Genomic DNA, 24,288 nt, shown 5'->3' on the forward strand with positions numbered 1-24,288 from the left:
TGGAGTAACACCCGGCTAACTCTTAATAAAAAAACAGAAAACAAATCAACAACAGAATCCCACCCATTTTTTTTCTTTGCAGGGGACATTAGATCCATGAGTTAGTAGGGATGATCATTGGTCTGGTAGAAAAAAAAGGTTGGGACAAGAACAAACTGTTACTTCAAATAGAGGCTTTTTAGATCTTCACACTTGGCATACTTTAATTTAGGTTCTGAATCAGATAAACTAGCTGTTTTTCTTTACTAATGCGAGGTGAGAACATTGTTTGCATGTCATGCATGGTGTACTGTTTGGTTTATATATGTTGCATGTCAGTGTGACAAATATGTTTTGTGTTAATAAACATGGCCAGTTGTAGCTCGCAATAATTTCTGGATTACTTATGATTTCATGCTGTGTTTCATAAAGCATGTTTGGAACCAAGAAAGTTGTGCTGATTTCTGAAATATTTAATGAGTTGGGAGCAGCAAGGGGTCAAGAATGGCAGCAGGCTGGATGGGGAAACCAGTGTATCTGCATGAGCTAGAAGGTTCCCCTGGTTTATAATCGAGTGTGCCTTTTTCACCTGGGGGCTTGGTTAATACTTGAATAGGTTTATATTTGAGTATACAGCATAGGCTATGTACAAAAATATCAGCACAACAATATTCATTCCCTTGTATAATGTAATCACCTAGGTAACCTATAATAACACAAATTACCTATTCACTCATGATTCCAGTTAGGTTATGGAGGTGTCTTCACAAGTGGAAGTAGTAATTAACTAGTAATTGAGAAAAAGTGGGGTTTCCAGTTACCAGTATAGATCTTTTAATACATATTTGCACATTCATAGCAATACCTGTTGTGCTGTCTAACCAACTCAGACTCCCTTTACTTGACATCTTACATGTATATCTACACTTGTGTATGCCTATGTATTTATATCAGAAAATAAGGTTGCTAATTAGTAAGCTCTTTATAAATTACCCTCATTGATGTTTCTATTCTGTATGTCTAGGCGGCCACATAAAATGACTTGTTTTGTATGACACTTAATCAAAGATTTATTGCTTCTGATTATGCTAAGTAAAATAGCAGTGTCCTTGGCTGCTTGGTGATAGAGTTTCCTTTTATCTATGTTCACCACCGAGAAACATGTATAATTTATATGGGAATGATGCCAAAAGAAATTAAAGTTAATGAAAATGACTATAACATAGTAGTGCACCTACTGCATTGGGACAGCCTTGAATTTCTTTATTGTAGCATTTATTTCATTTTGTGTATAGGAAAGGCTACATGCCTAACTAAAGTTTGTTAAAATGTGTGCTTGCCCTTTTCCACTAGCAATTGCAAACACAAATCACAAACGCCAGCGATTGCGATTTTTCATTAATTCTGTTATGCGATTGCAATTGCGATTTTTCATTTGCATTGCATTATCACTCTATAAATCCCTCCAGAAAGCGATTGCGATTTCCAAATTGAATCCCTATAGTGGAAAATACTTCTCATGATTTGTATGATAAAGTAACAACCCTAGCAATTTAAAAATCATTAGCGATTTGCGATTTTGCGATCCAGCTGTGTAGTGGAAAAAGGCCCATGGCTACTTTTATGTCTTGAGTATTTTGATGCAGATGCGGTGACATAAATACAGTATAATAAGACAGGTAACATTTGAGAAATAGGTTGAACAATAATTTTGTGCATTACAGCAATATTAGTTTTCTTATGCATATACAATATGGGAGTGAAAATCACTAATGTTACATTTTGTGCACTTATGCCACCTCCTAAGATATTTTGTACTTTGTTCTTGTTCTATCTTTTTCTGTTTTTACAGGTATACAGCTCTGGTGTACAAAGCTGCATTACAGCAGTTGCAGGCAGCAGTTCTGTTAGGGCTGAGATTATTTGTGCAGTTCATTATTAAGCATTGATACTGTCCAGTGCCTACATGTTTTTATTTTGATGTTTCAGTAACTCACCCCTGTGGGAAGGGAATCAATGGCAATACAGTTGTCTGTCATTCTATACTTACTGCTGTTGGTGATGTGCTGTGCATTAGCCAAACCAACAGTGCCATTGCTAGGACAAAGTATTGGAGCCATGAATACAGTAAGCTATAGAAGTGGTTGTTGTGAAAAGCAGTAAATACACCATATATTTTATTATGCCTTATATGGCTATTTGTATGGTATTTAGTGCCTAATTTTTGTATTCAAGAAGAGTGGAATTCATCCAAAGTTTTACTGTGAGAGGGGAAGTATCTCTAGTTACACCACTGATTCCCAGGGGTGCCCCAGACCTTCTGGTCTCTTAGAGATGTTACTGCAAACCAAACTGTAGAGAATGGATTTAAAGCTGATTGAACAATAGGCACCAGGCTGTCACAGTTTGGACAAACAGATGCTCCACATAAATGCCTGAGGAAGTGGGTACGTCCACGAAATGTGGAGATGTTATTGCTGTTGCCGTTTTTGAATTAAGAACTGCTTTTTGAGATTACACCAAGTGTGTCAGACTTTCTAGAGTTAAGTACACCACTACCTCCTTTTAAAATGTTTTCTTTAAATATTTTACTCTAATTGGCGCCTCTGTATCATTGATCTCAATCTCGCCTTGGGTAGGTCTGTACTATCACACACACCATAAAATGTGGACTAGCATTCATCTCTAATTTTCCTAAATCTCGAGATACCCACACATTGAAGAGTTTTGCTTTTATCTTGACCAATGCCCGATGTGAATACCATACACTCAGATACAAACACTTAATGATGTTGTTTAAGATTACATAGTGTCAAAAGAAGTGATTAGATTGTGCCTGATACATTACAGACTTCATGAGTGGAATGCCACAATACCAAAGATAAACGTACTGTCTGTTTGATCTCCCAACAGACCATCTCACAAATGAATCTTGTGATAGCGATTGGATATTCTGCATCTAAAAAGCCAGTGCACGTGAAGACGATTTATGAACTGGAAAACACAACTGCCCTGATGCACAAAATTGCCTCATGGAAGAACAATTCTTTTGCCTTCAGCAATCATTTTCTCCTATTATTTGTGTTGGGAATGCACATCTGAAAATCTAATTAGGCAAAAAGAAATGTTCTTTTCTAAGACTGATGCTTTTATGTATGTCATAAACCTTTTTTGTCATCTCTTTACATATATTTCCATACTACTTGTTTTTTTGTAACTGCTTCTTTTACGCGTTTAAAAGTTGACAAAACTGCAGCAGTAATTGCCACAACATTTTAAAAAGTTAAGGCTCCACTTATAATCTGTATTGCATTTGCAAATACGTTTTAAAATTAATTTTGACTTGCAAATAATGCCAAATAATTTGAACCCTAATTTGGATTGTATTTGACATACTAGGATTTCCAAGATAGCACTGTGATAGCACATTTGCAATTACAGTATGTGCACCCCCAACCTCCCCTTCCCTACTCTTCCATTTTCTTCTTCTTCTCTACCCTTCTTCATTATTTCATGTTGTCCTTTTATTGTTAGATTTTTCTTAAAGGAATACTGTATGGGGTCGGGGGAAAAGAGTTGAGCTTACCCGGGGCTTCTAATGGTCCCCCGCAGACTTCCTGTGGCCTCGCAGCCACTTACCGATGATCCGCTCCCCGACTTTGGTTCACTTCTGGAATTTCCGACTTTAAAGTTGGAAAACCACTGCGCCTACGCGGCTCTCTGGTCACTCCCGCTGACGTCACCAGGAGCGTACTGCACAGACCATACTGGGCCTACCCAATACACTCCTGGTGACGTCAGCAAGGGCGCGGCCGCGTAGGCGCAGTAGTTTTCCAACTTTAAAGTTGGGAATTCTAGAAGTGAACCGGAGCATCGGTGAGTGGTTGCGTGGGCACAGGACGTCTGCGGAGGACCATTACAAGCCCCGGGTAAGTTCAACTCTTTTTTTCCCCCTACAGTACTCTATGGTTTACAGATCCTTTAAGTCAAAGCAGATAAAAAGGGCACTGCCATAGACTTCCATGTTAAGTGACGGCCGTGTGCTCGCTCCCGCTGATGTCACCAGGAGTGTACTGCGCAGGTGCAGACCATGCTGGGCAGGCGCCGACCGTACTGGGCCTGCACAATATGCTCCTGGTGACGTCAGTGGGAGCGAGGGCGCATCCGCACAGGCGCAGTGGTTTTCTGACTTTAAAGTCGGAAATTCCAGAAGTAAACCGGAGGCGGGGACCAGAGCATTGGTGAGTGGCTGCGCGGGCACAGGACGTCTGTGGGGGACCATTAGAAGCCCCGGTTAAGTTAAACTCTTTTTCTCCCTACCCCCTTACAGTACTCCTTTAACTTATTTTGGTTCCTGGACGTAGAAACTACGTCCAGGAACCATGCGCGCTACCGCGACCGATCGCGCATGTGCACGCGCGCTCCCGGCCCGCGGTTTGTTAGCCAGGCAATCAGTGAATCGGGCTATGGTGCGCGATCACTGATTCCTCTTCCCCGCTGAAAAAGCGACAGCTTCTCTCGGAAGCTTCGCTTTTTCTGGCTATAACGTACCCCATGTGTCGCTCTAAGCGTGTGTTACGCTTAGAGTGACATCATGTAAACAAACTCATGGCCGCCATCTTGTGGCCAAAAAGTAAAACTACAACTAAAAGTAAAAAAATAAAATTCAAACACACATTTACATTATAAATCACTTGTTTACATCCCACCCTCCCAAAACTACCCAAATAAAATGTTTAATATAAAAAAAAAACATTACAATAAAAAAAAACATGTAAATATTTACATAAGGGTCAAAACTTTTTAAATATCAATGTAAAGATGAAATACTTCTATATTTTTTTTTATTTTAAACTTGTAAATAGTGATAGATGCAAAACGGAAAAACTGCACCTTTATTTCCAAATAAAATATTGTCGCCAAACATTGTGATAGGGACATAATTTTAACGGTGTAATAACTGGGACATATGGGCAAATACAATATGTGAGTTTTAATTATGGAGGCATGTAGTATTTTAAAACTATAATGTCTGAAAACTGAGAAATAATGAATTTTTTTCCGTTTTTTTCTTATTCTTCCTGTTAAAATACATTTACAGTAAAGTGGCTCTTAGCAAAATGTACCCCCCAAAGAAAGCCTAATTGGTGGCGGAAAAAACAAGATATAGATCAGTTCATTGTGATAAGTAGTGATAAAGTTATAGGCTAATGAATGGGAGGTGAACATTTCTCAAGTGAAAACGACGGAACGCGAATGGATTAACTACAGAATTCGGATTCTATGGTTTACAGATCCTTTAAGTCAAAGCAGATAAAAAGGGCACTGCCATAGACTTCCATGTTAATTATTATTATTTAGTATTTATATAGCGCCGACATCTTCCGCAGCGCTGTACAGAGTATATTGTCTTGTCACTTAACTGTCCCTCTGAGGAGCACACAATCTAATCCCTACCATAATCCTATGTCCTATTGGCATGATTAGCTAACACTAAACAGTAAAAAGGGTGCTGGAGGCGACCAATAAAATAGGAGGCACTGGGGCCGCCTCTTATGCGAGAGTACCTGCTATTTATAGCCACACTTTGCATAACACTGGCGTACCGCTATTTTATCGTGCACCTCCTCGCCCTTTTTATCACTATTAGCTGCTAATTGCAGTAATTAACATGAAAGTCTATGGCGACAGTGATAGCTGCTAATTGCTGCAAATAACCTTAAACACTATGTAAGCTGCTATGTTGCAAAGGGTGCCTGTGCCACATGCTAGTTTAACAGGTGCTGGATGCACTCTTTGTAACAATAATAATCGCAGGAAGATGGGTTTACACAGTGGGGAGGTTTAGGGTTAGATGTGGGGGAGATGAGTTATTCAAGGTTAGGTGCTAGGGGAGTTTAGGGTTAGGCATCACCAGGGTGGGGTTAGGGTTAGGAATCAGTAGAGGGAGGGTTCTGTGTGAGAGTAGTATTAGGTTAGGTCATAGTAAAATATCAGTAAAGATTACCAATATTTTATGATCAAAATTAGCTAGTTAGCAAAAACTGTGGAACTGATTATGGACTTCAGAAAAAATGCACCACCACCCAGCCCAGTCTGAAGGGACTGACACTGTGGCTGTCCATGGCAGGTTTTGTTGCGCCGTATCAAGTGTTACATATACAGTGCTTGGGGGCCCAATGTAAAGCTCGCACCAGGGCCCATAGCTCCATAGATACGCCACTGGGCAAAACCTTGTTTCCTTCGTTGAAAGTTTAGATATGGCCTTTTTTACATGTGAAATCATTTCTGAAGATGCGTTACTTTGGTAACTGTTATACTAACCACACTAAGTTTTTTTTTATTGCTAATCTACCTTCATTATTTACTCATAGAATTGTGTTAAAACGCTGATTTAAACACTCTGTAAAATGAGTCATAACTGTAGCATCCACCAAAACATTTTTATTAAACAATTTTGTAATACACAAAAAAAAAATAGACTTCAGATACAGTAAAATTGAAAAATCAACTACAGACGAAAGAAGATGTGAAATCTTCTACTCCTAAATTGTGTGCTACTGAGCACATCATTTTGTCCACTGCACAATATGAAAGGCAGGCACAAACATGCAGTGAAACATGAAAGAAGAGTCCATATGCTTCCTGAAAAGTGATTACATAAAAAGCAATTTTCCCATGTATGCCATTGATATGTCATCAAGTAACGCAAAGGCAGCGGGAAAGAGATAAAGTACTGGGTCTCTCTTGTTGGTACCCCCAGAAAAGATAATAATTCATGGGTTTCCAGTTGTTTTTAAAATAGCTGTTTTCTTTAATGCCACATTTACAGTCAGTCATTCAGCCTATTTAAACAGAGAAGAGTAGTCTGCTATTTGATATGATTGTGCTTCTCACAATTAACACAGACTGGGGAAAGCAAAGGAGAGAGTTTTGTGGATCAGAAATATAAGTATAGTACAGAAATATAAGTATAGTACAGTCAAAACCTATTTGACTATCTCCAAGCACTTTGATGTTCTTGTGACAATAGAGGAAAATATTAAGTCATTTGAAGCGAAAATAAAAGCATGATAGAACAAAGCAAATCTATTAGCAATCATGTTGATAAGTGACTATAAACAGTGAATTAAAGCAAATTGGGGACAATATTGTTTTTTTAATAAATAATATTTATTCTGACAGGATTTGTACTAGTCCATCTCCCCATGGTGAGTTCTTAGTATTTCCTTTATTCTTTACAAAAGCACTCCTGGAAAATAATGTATCCAAAGATGCTAGGTGCCCTTCCTACTCATTTGCACACTGTTGGCAGTTGGGCTTAGCAACTGCCATTCAGTAAGTGCTTTTGAAAATAAAGTAAACCACGAGAATCCCACATGAGGTGTGGAGATGGACTAGTTCAAAAACTGTCAGGTCTGTTAGATTTTTACTGCTTACTGTAAGCCACAGCAACATATGAATAATGTAATTTATAGTGCATTTTAATCTTGGAGAATTATACCTCCTATAAGTATGTGTCTACATGTATTTTACATTTTTCAGTGTTTGGTGATAGTGTTCCTATAAAGCTCCATGGGTCTTTTTTGCTGGATCTGTCATGGGGCACCCCCAGTGTTTGCTGGGAACAATGACGTCTCCAGAGTATTGAAGTTCTTCGGCAGAACTTGCATTTGATACAGCTCTGTTTTAGTTTCATTATTGGTGGATAATTAGAAAGGATAATGTCCCAAAAAGCACTATTGAAGCATTTAAGAGTGGCACATTGGCCTTTGGTCAAGTGGCCTCCTGTGAGACAGGGTTTGAATTAGATGGAAACCTGTGAAAATAACTTGAAAATGAATCGACATAGTTGAAGCAGTTTTCTCAGGAAGACCGGGTCCAACTTTCTGTGGACCAGGTACAGAGGCGTCTGTGTCAAGTTCATAATTTGCTTACGTGCGATGATTATCTCACAAGGTGGTAGTGCAACACAATATGCTTTTATAGTCTCCCTTCATTCATATACAGAAAAATTCCCTGTATCCAGTACAGGCGGGGATTTCCTGTTGCTGGATAAGCAAGCTAGGTGGTTGCTTCAGCAACACGACAAAAAAGCACAAACCTCCCCCCGTGCAGCAGAAAAGAGCCTCCAGGAGCTGTCTTCTACCCTTCCTGTAGCTTCTAGTGGCTTTCCGGTGTCCTCTGTGTACGGCTCCTGGCATAGGCAAGGTGACGTGCCAGGAGCCATGCATGGATGCCGGAAAGCCGAAAGGAAGCTGCAGGAGGGGTAGAAGTCAACATCTGGAGGCTTGATAAGTATTTTCTGCCCTACAGTGCCCTTCAAGCCCTCAAAAGCACTGTCCCCATTATCCCTCAGGCATGCCATTTAGTTGAGGATTCCGGGTTGCCTGACTTCCGGATAACGGGACTTTGCTGTACATGCCATGTCATTTTTATGATTAATAGTTATATGGAATCTGCAATGATTGGTGCCAATTACTTTTGTCAATTTTAAGTAAACAATGTAATGAGTTTTAAGGGGTTAAGTCATGAATCTACAGTGAAATTGCAATGGTTACCTAGGTAACATGAGTTGCACTATTTGGCTATATGGCTATATAGCATATGCACCTGTAAAATTGCTGTGCACTGCTCACTACTCATTATGGAAGCTGAAATAGCAGAATCTTTAAACTAACATTTTTTACCTTTAAAATCTAAATAAATATATGGGATTTCAGTAGAGCTTAAATTAGGTATAGGTCTACAGATGCAATTGTTTTATAAACTGATAACAACGCGCACACTTGTCTCAAGGCAGAAAAGAGATCAGAACAGTCTCACAGTTCCACCGCCAGGTGTGCTCCACGGATCCAGCCGTTTGAAGCAGTGGACTATCCTTTGTTCTCGTTTAACCGGACAATCACATCCACATGCAAGGAAAAAATAGACAACAACAGTTTGGTTAGACAGCAGAAACCGTCACCACTCTATTCCAGCTGTGTAGATTAAAAGAACACCTGTCCCCAGCACCAGTGTAGTGTACCATATATCCGCACAGAGTTCTTATGCCGGACTTTCCCTTATCCGCCAATTTTCGCCGCCATCCGTTCTCTGATTGACTCATTCACTCTTCTGAAGTTCTGATTGGCTTAAAATGACTGAATATCGTCTACAGCCTCATCTGGAGTGATTAGCCTAGGAAGCAGAGGAATTAGTTCATCATTCATATTATCAATCCCACCTCCGGAGATCTGGGAGGTCAGCCCGGTAAGTGCGGGCACAGAGGGGGGTGCCCTAACGCTGGTGCTGGGGACAGGTGTTCTTTTAATCTACACAGCTGGAATAGAGTGGTGACGGTTTCTGCTGTCTAACCAAACTTTGATTCGCAGTATTATGCTATATTGTCTATTTTTTCCTTGCATGTGGATGTGATTGTCCGGTTAAACGAGAACAAAGGATAGTCCACTGCTTCAAACGGCTGGATCCGTGGAGCACACCTGGCGGTGGAACTGTGAGACTGTTCTCATCTCTTTTCTGCCTCGAGACAAGTGTGCGCGTTGTTATCAGTTTATATCTTTTTTATGTCTACACATTGACATTTGCTACGCGACCCACGGAGTGCAGATTTCCAAAAGCGCATATTTATATTTTTATTCATTAGATGCAATTGTTTATCCTATCAGTTTATTGTCTCTTCAGTGTCACTTTAAGAAAGGACATTTAAAAGAAATAAAAATGAAAGGTACAGGTTTTGGAATTTGATACTGCTGCCTTATCTATGATTGTTTGTCCATGTTTAGAAATGAGCTAGTTTTCAAATTATACAGGGTGGGCCATTAATATGGATACACCTTAATCAAATGGGAATGGTTGGTGATATTAACTTCCTGTTTGTGGCACATTAGTATATGTGAGGTGGGAAACTTTTCAAGATGGGTGGTGACCATGGCAGCCATTTTAAAGTCGGTCATTTTGATTCCAACGTTTTGTTTTTGTAATAGGAAAAGGGTCATGTGACACATCAAACTTAATGGGAATTTCACAAAAAAACCACAATGGTGTGCTTGGTTTTACCGTAACTTTATGATTTCACGAGTTATTTACAAAGTTTCTCTTTGTTTACAGCCATTGACATATCGCCGAGGTTAACACGTGAGTAGCGTGCATCGGGGGGGGGGGGGGAGACGGCATCCTCCGTGCCTTCAAATATGATGCAGGTATTTAACTTTTTTTTTTTTATTTGGCCTCGGAAGTCTTTTAAGCATCTATAAACATGGTTTGATTTTTTCCCCCCCCTTATTTTGGCTTTCTATAAAATCAGTAAGGTCAGTATCACCAACTATGATGTGAAAGGTTACCCATCCCAAGAGAAGGCCAATGAAGCCCATTATTATTGGCTGGGTTCTAGTCTACCAATATCTGAGTTGGAAGAGAAGAAAAAAAATCTATAAACATGTCGTAGATCTAACTATGCATGGTCCCACAGCAGTTACGGCAATCACTTCTCTTTCCACCCTCATTCTCCCTCACTCCCTCTTTTGCTGTACTTTCTTCCTCTTTTTTTTCCCCCTCTTGTTATTATTTACCCTCTAGTTCTCCATCTCTCTCATTGTCTCCCCACCTTTCACTTACACTGGGTTGGGGAGCTGATAAAAGGTAAATCCAGTTTGCAGAAAGGAGGCACCTGAGGAATCTTGTATCAGCTTTTTTCTCTCTACAGAGTGGAGCTTCCATATGACCAACTAGGCAATTACATATTTATGGAATATACAAACTTATCCTTTAACAGATGGAGATCTCCACAATGCAGAATATCATAACACTGAATTCATTAGAAAACACAATTTATCTGCTAAGAAAACACAAAAGGTTGCAGCCAAAACAGCACCCCTGCATTTGTAGGAAGCTTTAGGGATGCGTGACGCTATCGTTTGAAAAGGGCTCCAAAATTTGTGTGTAAAAAGGGCTCCGCCATAGACTTTAATGTTATTTGCTGTGATTCACTGCTATAAGTGGCTAAAAGGGCTCCCTTTATTTTATTTTGTCTATATCATGTTTATATTTGCTATATCATAGAAATGTTTGCAGTTTCAATAAAGGACCTGATTTCACTTACACTATATGCCCAAAATACAATAACGGCTATATTTTTAGAACTACATTTTGACCTCATTTGTTTCATATTATTTCCAGCTAGTACAATCCACACAAAATACCATTTATTTTGATCAAGCCAAATACCGGTTATATCTTTTCAGTATTGCACCTACAAAGATCATTTTGAATGCCATTTATATCTTTGTAATTAAATTCGGCTATAGCGATCATGGAAAACACTGGTTACATCTTTCAAAAAGATCTCACTAAATACCATTTATATCTTCAAAATAAAATGAGGCTACAACAATTGCACCAAATACCAGTTATATCCCTCAAGAATTGTGGCTACAACAATCTCACTGAATACCATGGTTGTGGCTAGGCAACACCATGGGGGTTTAAGGTTAGGCTTGGGGGGGGGGGGGGAGGGGGCTGGTTAAGGTACCGCACCACTATGGGGGGTTAAGCTTAGGCACCACCATGGGGGGTTAAGGTTGGGCACCTCCATGGGGGGAGGGGTTATGGTTAGGTATTTCTATGGAGGAGTAATGTTAGGCACCATCGGGGGGGGTTACAATTAGGTTTCGGGGGATTAAGGTTAGGGTTAGAATTAGGGTTATATTCTAATAACACCTTTTATAAACAGAGTCACGCTCATTAGCTACTTATGGGTGCCCTTTTATAAACAAAATCATGTTTATTGACTACATCCAGCTCCCTTTTATAAATAAACTCACATTTGTCGGCCATATCCAGCGCCCTCATAAACAAAATAATTTTTACCCGCTACGTCTGGCACCCTTTTATAATCAAAATCCCATTTATGAGCTATATCCAGCACACTTTTACAAGCAAAATCACGGTTATCAGCTATGTCTGGCTCCCTTTTATAAACAAAATCGTGTTTAGTGGCTATATTCAGTGCTCTTTTGTAACCAAAAACACATTTAACGGCTACATCTGCCTTTGTGACTGTTGTGAGGCAAAAGCTGCATTGTTCAAACCCTGTGGAAAATGCAGCAATGAATTTGTACCTTTTAAACTAAAATGGAGATTACATCCATTCAACTTTTATCTGCTGTCAGTCATCATGGAAGTTATATTACATCCAGCAATGATGCTCATAATTCCATAACTGATTGGAATAAGATTTTCTAGTAGGATCATTGTCTCATTTTAACATTTTATGGCTTCAATCACTTTTCAATATTTCAGTTCTTGCACATCTATCAGATGCAGAATTTTATTAGAGCATTTTCTGGATTTCCTCTACATTTTCACACCACTAGTTTGAAGCAAGGAATAAAAGAGATCCCATCAGAACAGACAAATCTCCTAGCGGAGAGAGACTCCGTATAGGCACAAGAGACACAGAAAACTGTAGATGAAAGAATAATATTGATACTTCTTTCTGAGATCTTATCTATGTTCTCTGCTTTCCACTTTTTTATACAGCAAGGATCATCTGACCTTAGCTAAACACAGCCCATTTGATGCTAAATATCATATTTGAAGTTGGGCTGGCTTACTTTTTTGTTTGGGCAGTGTTTGAAGTACTGCTATTGAAGTCTCTTTTCATAAGACACATTAATAATATTGGCCCTTCCACTGCAAATCCTACAAGTGATTTCAGCATCACTGCTCACATTTTTGTTGAAAAAGTGCCACAACATTTTTTGCCATATTACAGATATGTATGTTCACCTTTGAGTAGCTAACTTTATCTAAGGGCTTTTATGTATTTTGTATTTTGTAGATGCTGACATCTACAAAATACAAAATACACCTGTCAGCGCCTCCTCCCTTTTATTCGCCAATAACTTTATTACTACTTATTACAACAAAATGATTTATACCTTGTTTTTTTTGCCACCAATTAGGCTTCCTATGGGTAATACATTTTGCTAAGAATTATTTTATTCTAAATGCATTTTAACGGTAAAAATAAGAAAAAAAAGGAAAAATTCATTATGTCTCAGTTTTCTTCCATGAATTTTTATAAAAAAATGAAATGTTTTTCTGTATATTGACACACACATTTTATTTGCCCATTTGTTCTGGTTATTGAACCATTTAAATCATGTCCCTATCAATGTATGGTGACAATATATTATTTGTAAATATAGTTGTAATTTTCCAGATTTTTTTTTTGGGGGGGGGGGGGGTTGAGTCAAGTCCATAACTGCAAGCCTTTATGTAGTAAAATAAAAAAAACAGTAATATACCCACATAAAATACATATTAAAAAAGCTGAATCCCTAACAACGGCAGGGGCAAGCGACGCATGAAAACATCCATTAACAGGCTCCAGCAGGATGCTTTAATGTAGCGGCTTGCCGCTGAGTGGTTAAAGGATACCCAAAGTGACATGTGACATGATGAGATAGACATGGGTATGTACAGTGCCTAGCACACAAATAACTACTGTATGCTGTGTTCCTTTTTTTCTTTCTCTGCCTGAAAGAGTTAAATATCAGGGTATGTAAGGGGCTAACTCAGTCCTGACTCAGACAGGAAGTGACTACAGTGTGACCCTCACTGATAAGAAATTCCCCTTTTTATCTCTTTCTTGTTCTTAGAAGCCATTTTCTGCTAGGAAAGTGTTGTATAGTTGGAATTTCTTATCAGTGAAGGTTACACTGTAGTCACTTCCTGTCTGAGTCAGGGCTGAGTCAGCCACTTACATACCTGATATTAACTCTTTCAGGCAGAGAAAGAAAAAAGGAACACAGCATAGTTTTTTGTGTGATAGGCACTGTACATACACATGTCTATCTCATCATGTCACATGTCACTTCGGGTATCCTTTAAAGGAGTACTATAAGGGGGAGAAAGAGTTGAACTTATCTGGGGTTTCTAATGGTCCCCTTCAGAGGTTCTGTGCCTGCGCAGCCACTCACTAATGTTCCACTCACCAGAAGTACACTCCCAGTGATGTTAGCGGGAGCGAGGATGTGGCCGCGCAGGCACAGTTGTTTGCGACATTAATGTCACAAGTTCCAGAAGTGAACCTGTGGCGGGGACCGGAGCATCTGTGAGTGGCTGCGCAGGCACAGGATGTCTACGAGGGACCATTAGAAGCCACAGGTAAGTTCAACTCTTTTTTTTTCCTTCTACCCCCCTTTAACCTCTTGAGGACTGCAGGGCTAAACCCCCCTAGTGACCAGGCCATTTTTGGTAAAATTGGCCACTGCAGCTTTAAGGCCAAGCTGCAGGGCCGCACAACACAGCACAGAAGTGCCCCCCCCTTTTCTCCCCACCAACAGAGCCCTCTGTTGGTGGGGTCTGATCGCTCCCCCATGTTTATTTTTTTAATAATAAATATTATTGTTCCTGCTTTAAAAAAAAAACTGTGTCTTTAAAACCCTTCCCTCCCTCCCTCCCTCCCCACAGCCAGCCAATTACAGCGATCGGCTGTCATAGGCTTCTGCCTATGAGAGCCGATTGCTCTCTTGTCCCCCAGGGGGACAGCCGTCACACACGGCTGTCCCCAGTGCAGCGCTGCTGCGCAGTGTAAATAGATGGCGATCATGCCGTCTAACAGTCTCCCGAGCAGCAATAGCCGCTCAGAGACTGAAGAGGGGACGGAGCTCCGCCCTCCAAGCATGAGATGCGTGCGTGCGATCTCATGCAAATTACAGCCCCAGGACTTTACGCCAATTGGCGTTAGGCGGTCCTGGGGCTGCCGCCATGGCCACGCCCATCGGCGTGACGCGGTCGGAAACTGGTTAAAGGACATTTGAACTGAGAGGGATATGGTGGCTGCCATATTTATTTTCTTGTAAACAATATCAGATTCCTGGCAGTCCTGCTGATCTCAATGGCATCAGTAGTGTTTAAATCACACACCTGAAACAAGCATATAGCTAATCCAGTTAGACTTAAAGGAATACTATCGATTGAAACGACTTTTTTTTTTTTTATACTCTATATTAGTGTACACATTACCACTAGTGCTATGGGCACTTTATTTATTCACCGAGGTCTCTCTCTCGCTATCCCTGCTTAAAAATTAATTTCTTACACAGCTCATAGTAGTTTGGGTCACCCTGAGCTGCTTGGTTACTCTGTCACACAGCTCACAAATATATTTCACTGTGTCTCTCGCAGCATGCAGGAGACATGAGGAGAAATAGGCTGATCTGAGGTGGTAACAGGTAACTAAATGAGCTGTAATATTGCTGGAATATAACTAGCTATAACACTAGTCTGTGTTTACACTCAGACTGGTTGCCTGGCTGCCTGCTTGTGGTGATTCACTCCAGGCTGCATCCACTTTACAAGCTGCTGAGAGGGGCAGACCACTGTCTACAATTAGCATTATTAGTATCTTTATCAGTCAAGAGAAGCAAAGATAATAAACACACATTGCTAGAATCTTTAACCCCTTACCACCATATCAATAAGATTATTTCAGCAAGGTGATAATTAAACTATAAACTGAGGAGTTGATAATAACTCCCCTGTGCAGAGACATGGTCTAGCCCTCTGGGAGCTCAGTATTTAGATACATTTTGTATCCAACACTGACGCCAAAACTGACGGAGGATTTTACAGCTGAGAGGAACAGCTGTGTGAGGAATCAAATTGCTCCTAGTACTTGTCCTAATGTGTGCTACAACATACAGCATTTAAAAATAAATGCATACATCGATAGTATTCCTTTAAGTCAGAAACATCTGATCTGTATGCTTATTAAGGGTCTATGGCTAAGAGTATTAGAAACAGAGGCTGAGCAGGACAGCCAGGCAATCTACATTGTTGAAAAGGAAACAAATATGTCAGCTCCCATATTCTCAGTTCAGGTGCCCTTTAAGCCTTGAGGCAGCCGTTGTGCTACATCCAGAGGTGTCATCCTGTCAGAAGAGACTTTTTTTTTTTTTGTAAGCAAAGTGATTATGGACCCAATAGAAGAGGTTCATCGGCACCAAACAGGACCATTTCTACAGGATAACTTGCTAATGTGCTATCTCCTGTGTGAATGTACTCAGCCCTGGTTCATGCATTGTCATGACTGTCCTCTTGTTTTTGTTTTTGTCACTGCCTCTTTTCTGTATTTAAAGTTTATATCCACATTTTTGTAAAGATCAGAGTACCATTGTGTGTGGAAACAGTAGCGCTGCCAATAACACTTAGAATTTTTTTATATTGGATCCAATACAGATGTTTGTATCGCATCCAGTACAAAAAATTTAATTTCCCACCTAATTTAATGATGCTGCGTGCGACCGACACCAGGGGCGCAGTCTCATCAGTTCCACAACTGAGGCATAGTTGGGGCCACATCTCGAACACCATGAATTAAAAAGACACTGAAGCGAAAAAAAAAATATGATATAGTGAATTGGTTGTGTACTATGAATAATTACTAGAAGATTAGCAGCAAAGAAAATATTCTCATACTTTTATTTTCAGGTATATAGTGTTTTTTCTAACATTGCATCATTCTTTAATATGTGCACATTACACAACACTCAGCATTCAAAATGAGTCTTTCAGAGCAGTCTGTTAAGTAATGACCTCTCCTCTAGCAGAGGCAAAGTAAATAGTCCAGGAACAGTTGAGATAATAAAAGTCAGATAACAGCCCTCTCCAGGACTAACTTAGTGGGAAAGCTTAATGGCTTGTTTGCATAGAGATAACAACTGGAGTTTCTCAACTCTTTCTGTACTGGAAACAATTACACTGATGTATCTGATCTTAATGTTTTATTTCTTAGCTGTACTACACATACAAATCATAATATCATCATTTTTTTTCGCTTCAGTGTCTCTTTAAGAAAGAGAAAGAATGCAAGGTCTTGAAATCAGATGGAACAGGTGCCTGTATCAGCACTGTCACATTTTTATGGTCTGGAAATAGTCCTTTCTGTGATACAATATGACCCAGGAATGACAATTGCGTTTGTCTAAATTGGCATTTAGATTGATTCAGTTTCAGTCATGCAGATTCTATGCGGTTCAACACAATGCAGAGGTACTTATCATGAAGAACCAGAGTTGGAGCATATACAATGATGTTATTATTATTTATTGGATTTATATAGTGCCAACATATAATACAGCACTGTACAATACATAAGATTATAGACATGGGTGACCAACAACACAATACAGGTAGTAAGCAATAAGGTACACAACACAATACAGGTAGTAATACAATGCCAGATCATACACTGGAGTGGAAGTCCCAGTAGTACAAGTTCACATTAATCTGGGTAGAGTATACAATCAAGTATGATACACAAGATGATGTCATCCAAATAGCACTGTACACCAGGTACATTACTGAGAATTAAACACATCCAGGCCATAAGGCCTGCACAGCCTTAAACACAGCTAGTCCATAAGGTACATGTTTGTAGCGGAGCAAACCTTCATGAGTAATAAATGCAGTGAGTTCTCTACTTTCCTCAACTAGCAGCACTTGATGATGTGCACATTGAAGATCCAAACTAGAAAAGAAGTTAGCTCCTCTGAGTTCTGAAAAAAACATCATTAATATGTGACAAGGGATAATTTTGAACAACAATGGCTTTATTTGGTTTGCGAAGGTCATTCTATTACCTCCTGTTTTCTTTGTGGTCACCACAATAGGGAAAATACACTCTGAAGCATCAATTTTCTCAATCATATCTTGCTCTAGTAGGTTTTTTTTAGCTCTTGGGAGACAGCTCCTCTGCCCAGAGAAAGGTAACCACCTTAACTTCTTGACATGTGGGCATACTTTAATTTTGGGTACAAAGTTCTTTGCACAGCCCAATGCATTGTCCATATGGGACGATGCTGGATACTGGTTGTATTTGAGAATATGAAGCTATTGTGATAAGACCATCCACTAATTGTAATTTAAATACAGTGAACAAATCTCTGCTCATTATAGCTGAACCTTTCTTTACAATGTAGAATTCAGCATGTACACAGTCAATGGCAGACAACCAAGCACAGGAATAGGATCACTTAGATAACTCACTAGCTTCACAGTAGGTACAATAAGTGAGGTAAACCAGTCAACATAAATGCCCACCGTTCCAGGGCCAATAGGCTACAAGCAGATATAACAATAGGTTTGCCTCCTCTCAGTTCAGTAAATTTGTGTCAATCACACACAACCGGCCGGGAAGCCTTGGTTGTGCGCGCAGCAGCCAGCATTTGTGGACCTGACTTATACAGCCCGTGCATGCATGCGGAGCCTAGCCAGAGGCCTATGTACGGGGGAGAGCCCATGTAAAAAGTTACTCTGAACGTGCTTTTAATCCAAGGATATGTGAGTGCAATGGCATTTTATATACAATAAATTTTAACTCGTATTACGCCTTTTTATTTAAGGTTGGAGAATTGAACATCCATTTAATGAGCTGCTGGTCTGAACCTGATGTGGATGCCAGGGAGGTGAGGATCTACCCTTATAACGTTCCCAAGGTGTCTACAGGCCCTAGGGGGTCTTGGAATCCGGTGAGTCTCACACAAAAAGGAGTGGTGGAGGTCCTTAGTGTCAGTGAAGATCATATTGATATTCTACCTGAAGTTTTAGAATTGAGATCTAGCTCCTTTCTCTCTGCATTGGATTTAACCTGTGGAGTGTCATCTTTATGAAGTTTATGTGGACTGTCATTCTTCTAAACTATGTAATAATTGGAGCACCATACCTCTCTTACCTCTCTGATTGACACAGTAAGGGCTGATTCACACTACGAAAGCTTTTTTTTTTAAACGCCAGGGATTTTAAAAGTTCTTGCTAATGCAATGCTATGGGGGATTTTTACAAAACCACATCGCTCCAGTGTGAAAACTCACATAGAATAACATTAGCAAGAGCTTTTCAAATCAAAAGCACTTAGAAAAGCTCTTGTAGTGTGAACGAGCCCTAAATGATCAGCAAAACTCAGTATACAAAGGCGCCAGAGTAGAGTAAAACTTTTTAAAAAACATTTAAAAGCAGAGGGGGATGTTCCCGCAGGGCGATTGTTTTGCGGTTTTTGGTTTTTGACCCTGCATATTTAGGCATGCGAAAGCAAATGCTTATTTGCATGAGCAATGTCTCGTTATTAGCCAATAGGCCAAATTAGCAAAGCCAGATTTGTCAGGTTCACTTGGTTGATGCACACATTTTCTTTCTCTGTTGTAATTAGCATTGCATTTCTTTTTTCTGAGGGCAGGTAGTGAGTGGCTTGTTTTAGGAGGTGAGAGCCCTGGAGCAGGCTATTTGCGCCTGTCCGCCCCTTATGTGTTGCGCCCAGGTTATGCGCATATAGCAGAACGCAATGGACGTTTAGGTAAGTGCCTGTTTTTAATCTTGGGAGGTGTGTGCGGGCGGTTCTTCCCGGCGCTGGCCACGCTGGGGAGATCGCCTGCACCCCCCAGCCTCCACCTCCGGGGTGCCGTTGTGTGAGTTCCGGGCGGTGAGAGTGCCTGGGACCCCCGCGGCCCCCCGGTTGTATGGGGGCAATGGGAAACCTACTCGTGGCGCCCCTGGATAGTGCTATATAGCATGAACTAATTCCCGCAGAGCGATTGTTTTGCGGTTTTTGGTTTTTGACCCTGCATATTTAGGCATGCGAAAGCAAATGCTTATTTGCATGAGCAATGTCTCGTGATTAGCCAATAGGCCAAATTAGCAAAGCCAGATTTGTCAGGTTCACTTGGTTGATGCACACATTTTCTTTCTCTGTTGTAATTAGCATTGCATTTCTTTTTTCTGAGGGCAGGTAGTGAGTGGCTTGTTTTAGGAGGTGAGAGCCCTGGAGCAGGCTATTTGCGCCTGTCCGCCCCTTATGTGTAGCGCCCAGGTTATGCGCATATAGCAGAACGCAATGGACGTTAAGGTAAGTGCCTGTTTTTAATCTTGGGAGGTGTGTGCGGGCGGTTCTTCCCGGCGCTGGCCACGCTGGGGAGATCGCCTGCACCCCCCAGCCTCCACCTCCGGGGTGCCGCTGTGTGGGTTCCGGGCGGTGAGAGTGCCTGGGACCCCCGCGGCCCGTTGTATGGGGGCAATGGGAAACCTCCTCGTGGCGCCCCTGGATAGTGCTATATAGCATGAACTAATTCCCGCAGGGCGATTGTTTTGCGGTTTTTGGTTTTTGACCCTGCATATTTAGGCATGCGGAAGCAAATGCTTATTTGCATGAGCAATGTCTCGTGATTAGCCAATAGGCCAAATTAGCAAAGCCAGATTTGTCAGGTTCACTTGGTTGATGCACACATTTTCTTTCTCTGTTGTAATTAGGATGTTAAGGTGGACTCACCTCCCTCTTACAAAAAAAGAAAACTCACTTGAGTCTCGATAAAACAGAATTGACAAATAATTTATTAAATGCAACGCGTTTCGCGGGCGTGACCCTGCTTCCTCAGGCAAAAATGGGAGCATAACTCAGTGGGGCAAGCAATAGGTTTGAGCACCTCTGTATACTGAGTTTTTGCTGATCTTCTAGTCCACCCTGGGTGGAGGGGTGCATCCCCATCTACTATCTACAGAGAGCGACTTCTTAACCCGAGTGGGGTCAGGTCCTAAAGCTCCCCACCTGCCTCTAAAGTGGTTGCCTATGGGTAACCTGTGTTTGTGAGTATATATACATAAAATTTTATTGAACTCTTCATTTTACCTGACAATACTGCACCATATTGGGCTCTCGATTCTCTTCTTGTTTTTAAGCAGAGCCCTAAATGATGTATTTGCAAAGTACGGATAGATTTCCTCAGGTAGTATAGAAACTGCAGAACCTGAGTGTTAAAAGAAAGGAACAAGAACACAGCCCTAGCTAATGCTTTCCTTACCTATCTGCAGCAAGTCTGACCGTGCTCTCGCTAACAGTCAGCAGCCAGCAGAGAATGAATTAAATATGGCCACCGCAACTGCTTTTTAATAGGGGGATGAGGGATCCAGGTGGGGTTTCTAGTTTGGCTGCCATGTGTCTGCTGACTGTGAGGTAAGGGGTCAAAGTTTAGCTCCATGATGCTGTGTAGGGGGTGGGTCAAACACGCCATATGTTTGCAGTTCGCCAAGAAGGCAAACAGAAGGCATCTCTACTTCCTATGTCCACTGGTGGGTCTAAAGTAGACACTAAATTCTGGTAGATATACAGTATGTAGAGATGATCTATGAGAAGAGCAATTCGGCCCCCAAAAAAGTTACACAAAAATCAATGTTAATATCTAAATTTAATTCTTAACATGATCGGCAGATTTGCGCTTATTCTAATGATAGCCTGCATTGTGTTAGTTCATCCAAAGGTGCAGCAATCAATTGTGTTAGTTCATCCAATGGCGCAGCAATCATTTAACAGTGAAGTGGTTTCTTATAATTTCTTTGCTTTTACAATGCACAAAATAATTTCAACCTACATGAATTACACACCATGCAATTTCCCATAAGTTAGACGTCAAATCGATTATTTCCAACACATCCTATCTGATTTCCTATCATTTGTGTACAGAAGTGGTCGGAAAATCAATCAGAAAAAGGATTAAAAATCAGATTCCCACCTGTCGGAATTAATCGATTCGACAAGTCTATCTGACAGGAAATTGCATAGTGTGTACCAGGCATAACAAGAAGTGGGTATGAATCCTAAATTGTGTGTATTCAATCTACTATCCAGTTTTAAACCATTTTTTCTACTTTAAGAGACATGGCCTTGGATCTGCTGCCAAGCTTGATCACTCCTGATAGAAATATATCTCATAGTGATAGAGCAGTTTGGTTATAGAAACACTGTACACATTTGAGACCAAGAGGCCCTTTAATCAGTGATGCAATAACACAGTGTGACATAACTGTTATCAGTTTAATGAACTATTATTATGGCTAATTAACTAATAATATGGCTATTCAAATTTGTAATGAGTTTCTAGAAATGACTTTTATTTGTTTATTGTAACTCGAAAAACTACAGTAATAACATATACTTGCTGTAGAATAAGATCAGGAATATTGCTGGTTAGATGTAATCCTGGTATGTATGTGTGTGTAAATGGGGAAAAAATTGTTATGCTTGACGAACAAACATAAATGATGCCTTCTTTATCAAGCATGTCTTATTAACTGTCAGTGTGGGACAAATGGCCAGACCAGAATGCAATATCTTCAATGCTAGACTTAAGCTTTCAGTGCAGCACTGAGACCTACATTAAATTGCAGTTTCCAGTTATCTGTCTGTTGCAGGTGTTATGCAGTGACTAATGCTGGAAAAATTGCATCCAAATCACAGGTGTGTGGATAAACCTTAAATTTAACACCGTTCATTTATTTTCATAATTTAAAAAGATCCTGTTGCCGTCTACTGTGAACCATTGAAGTGTCTAAAATATCTCAGTGCCTCATGACTCAGTGAGGCAGTGAGGAATAATATTTCTTTTATTAGTTTTCTCAGGAGGCAATCAGTTCACATTGTGAGGATTTTACCCCATTGTGTCAGTGTTTTCATTCAGGAGCAAACTATGAGTAATAGGAAATGTGTCACTTCGATGCTGCTTATTTATGACCCACAGCAGTATTCCACTTCAAGGCTTGAAGAAATATAGGAATTCAGTAAACAGTACTGTGGGGTATTCATACTCCTCCATTCCCATGGTTATCCTATTACTGTGCACTCCATTATCCACAGACTTGGATAATATTTCTACATTCTTGTTAGATTTACTCAAAAGCTCACCAATAAGAATTCATTAATCCACATCTACTATCAGGATTTTCAGAGCTTGACAATGAGTAAGATGCAATCAGTAATGCAGCTATACACTTGTGGGTCTCACCCATCGATATCCGGCAGATTTGATTACTCTGATCTAATCTGCTAGAAATTGATACCGCAAACTATACTAAATCGATCGATTTCTGCCCACAATTGATTGATCCGGTCAATTACGCAGGACAGAAATTTTGCTCAATCGGTGGTGGATTGGGAGTGCATAGCTAGGGGTATTTAAATTCAGCAGTGTTGACGCAGAGTGTTGGCAGCAGAGCTAACTCTCACCTGTCCTGCTGTCATGCCTCCTCCCACATTTGGTGGCTTTTCTCCAAGCTGCAGCACTTCTCCTCCTGTATTTTTCTCCCTTTGTTATGTGAAAAAATCTGGACCTCAAACACTGGAGGTGTGGCAGGACAGGTGAGGGATATGCTGCAAACACCTGGGGGAGGCCTGGGCAGCCTGGTTGGTGCTGGCGGCTCCACAGATTTTCAATAGATCTCATGCTGAAATCAATGAAAATTCTGTGCGTAGCATGTGGGCAGCTAATAGATGCCACTCTGATCAGATTGGATCAGAAATGGATTTATGTGATTGTCGATCTGGTTGCCATCTATAAGTGGCCACCTGAAGGCTTAACAATATTGCAAATACTGCTTCCCTATCTCTTCAGCTACCCCACTAACTTCTGATATGACTCAAGTGAGAGTTGCAAAGTTTGGGCGTGTACAGTAACAGCAGTTTACAAAAAATCAGACCATGGTATTTTTATCACTTGTGTTCCTTGATGTTCTTCCATTATTCTGAAGCTCAGGAGAACCTTAGTACATCAGCTTCACAGTAATTCCCCAAACGTAAGTAAATATTGGCAATGGCCCTGGATTCTGGTCTTGGGCCAAGAGCCACTGTATCTGCTGTACATTGTTCAAGCAATAGATTCAGCCAAACATATTCCTTTGTATGGTAACCATGGAAGCCTATTATAGTCCAGGAAAGACATGCAAGCAGTATATCTGTTATTCTATACAGTGCAGAAAGTTTACCTCCAGGGCACCAAATGGCCACACTCAGAAGTGATTGTTCCCCTGCGGCACCGTTACCGTCAAATGTACAACACACAAGTTACTCTAATCACAAATACTGCAGTCTCTTTTCTTCAAACATTGCTATAAATATAAACTTCAGTTCCTATCAAGAATGTTTTTTTTACAAATTTGTAGCAGGATATAAACATGCCAGTTTTATTTACTTTGATATTCCTAGTGCATCAGGATCATAACAAAACTACAGTTCATTTGGCCTGCTATTTGAGATTAATCTTTTAACCGTTAGTTAATTTGCAGATTAAGATTATAAAACTGGGCTACTATTATCTGAGTTTTTATTCCCAGTACACATTTTAGAAAATTCAGGCTAAAGAAGAGACACTGATGAGTTGTTTACAACGTAACGCGTAGGGCGGAGCTACGGAGCGACGACGTCATACGTAACACTGGCTGGACGCGGCTGGTGTTGCACTAAACCAGAGCAAAGTGGTTTTT

At 40.4% G+C, this 24,288-nt stretch overlaps 1 long non-coding RNA gene across 3 annotated transcripts in view; it reads left to right on the forward strand.

Moving 5' to 3' along the window:
- LOC137561339 (uncharacterized) overlaps positions 1-24,288 on the forward strand; it is a 184,004-nt gene that overhangs the window by 37,853 nt on the left and 121,863 nt on the right. For all 3 annotated transcript variants that reach the window (XR_011029972.1, XR_011029970.1, XR_011029971.1), the window contains exon 2: positions 18,393-18,518. This is a non-coding gene — a long non-coding RNA (uncharacterized lncRNA). The remainder of the gene's footprint in view (positions 1-18,392; positions 18,519-24,288) is intronic.

This window comes from Hyperolius riggenbachi, chromosome 3 (genome assembly GCF_040937935.1).
Source record: "Hyperolius riggenbachi isolate aHypRig1 chromosome 3, aHypRig1.pri, whole genome shotgun sequence".
NCBI lineage: Eukaryota > Metazoa > Chordata > Amphibia > Anura > Hyperoliidae > Hyperolius > Hyperolius riggenbachi.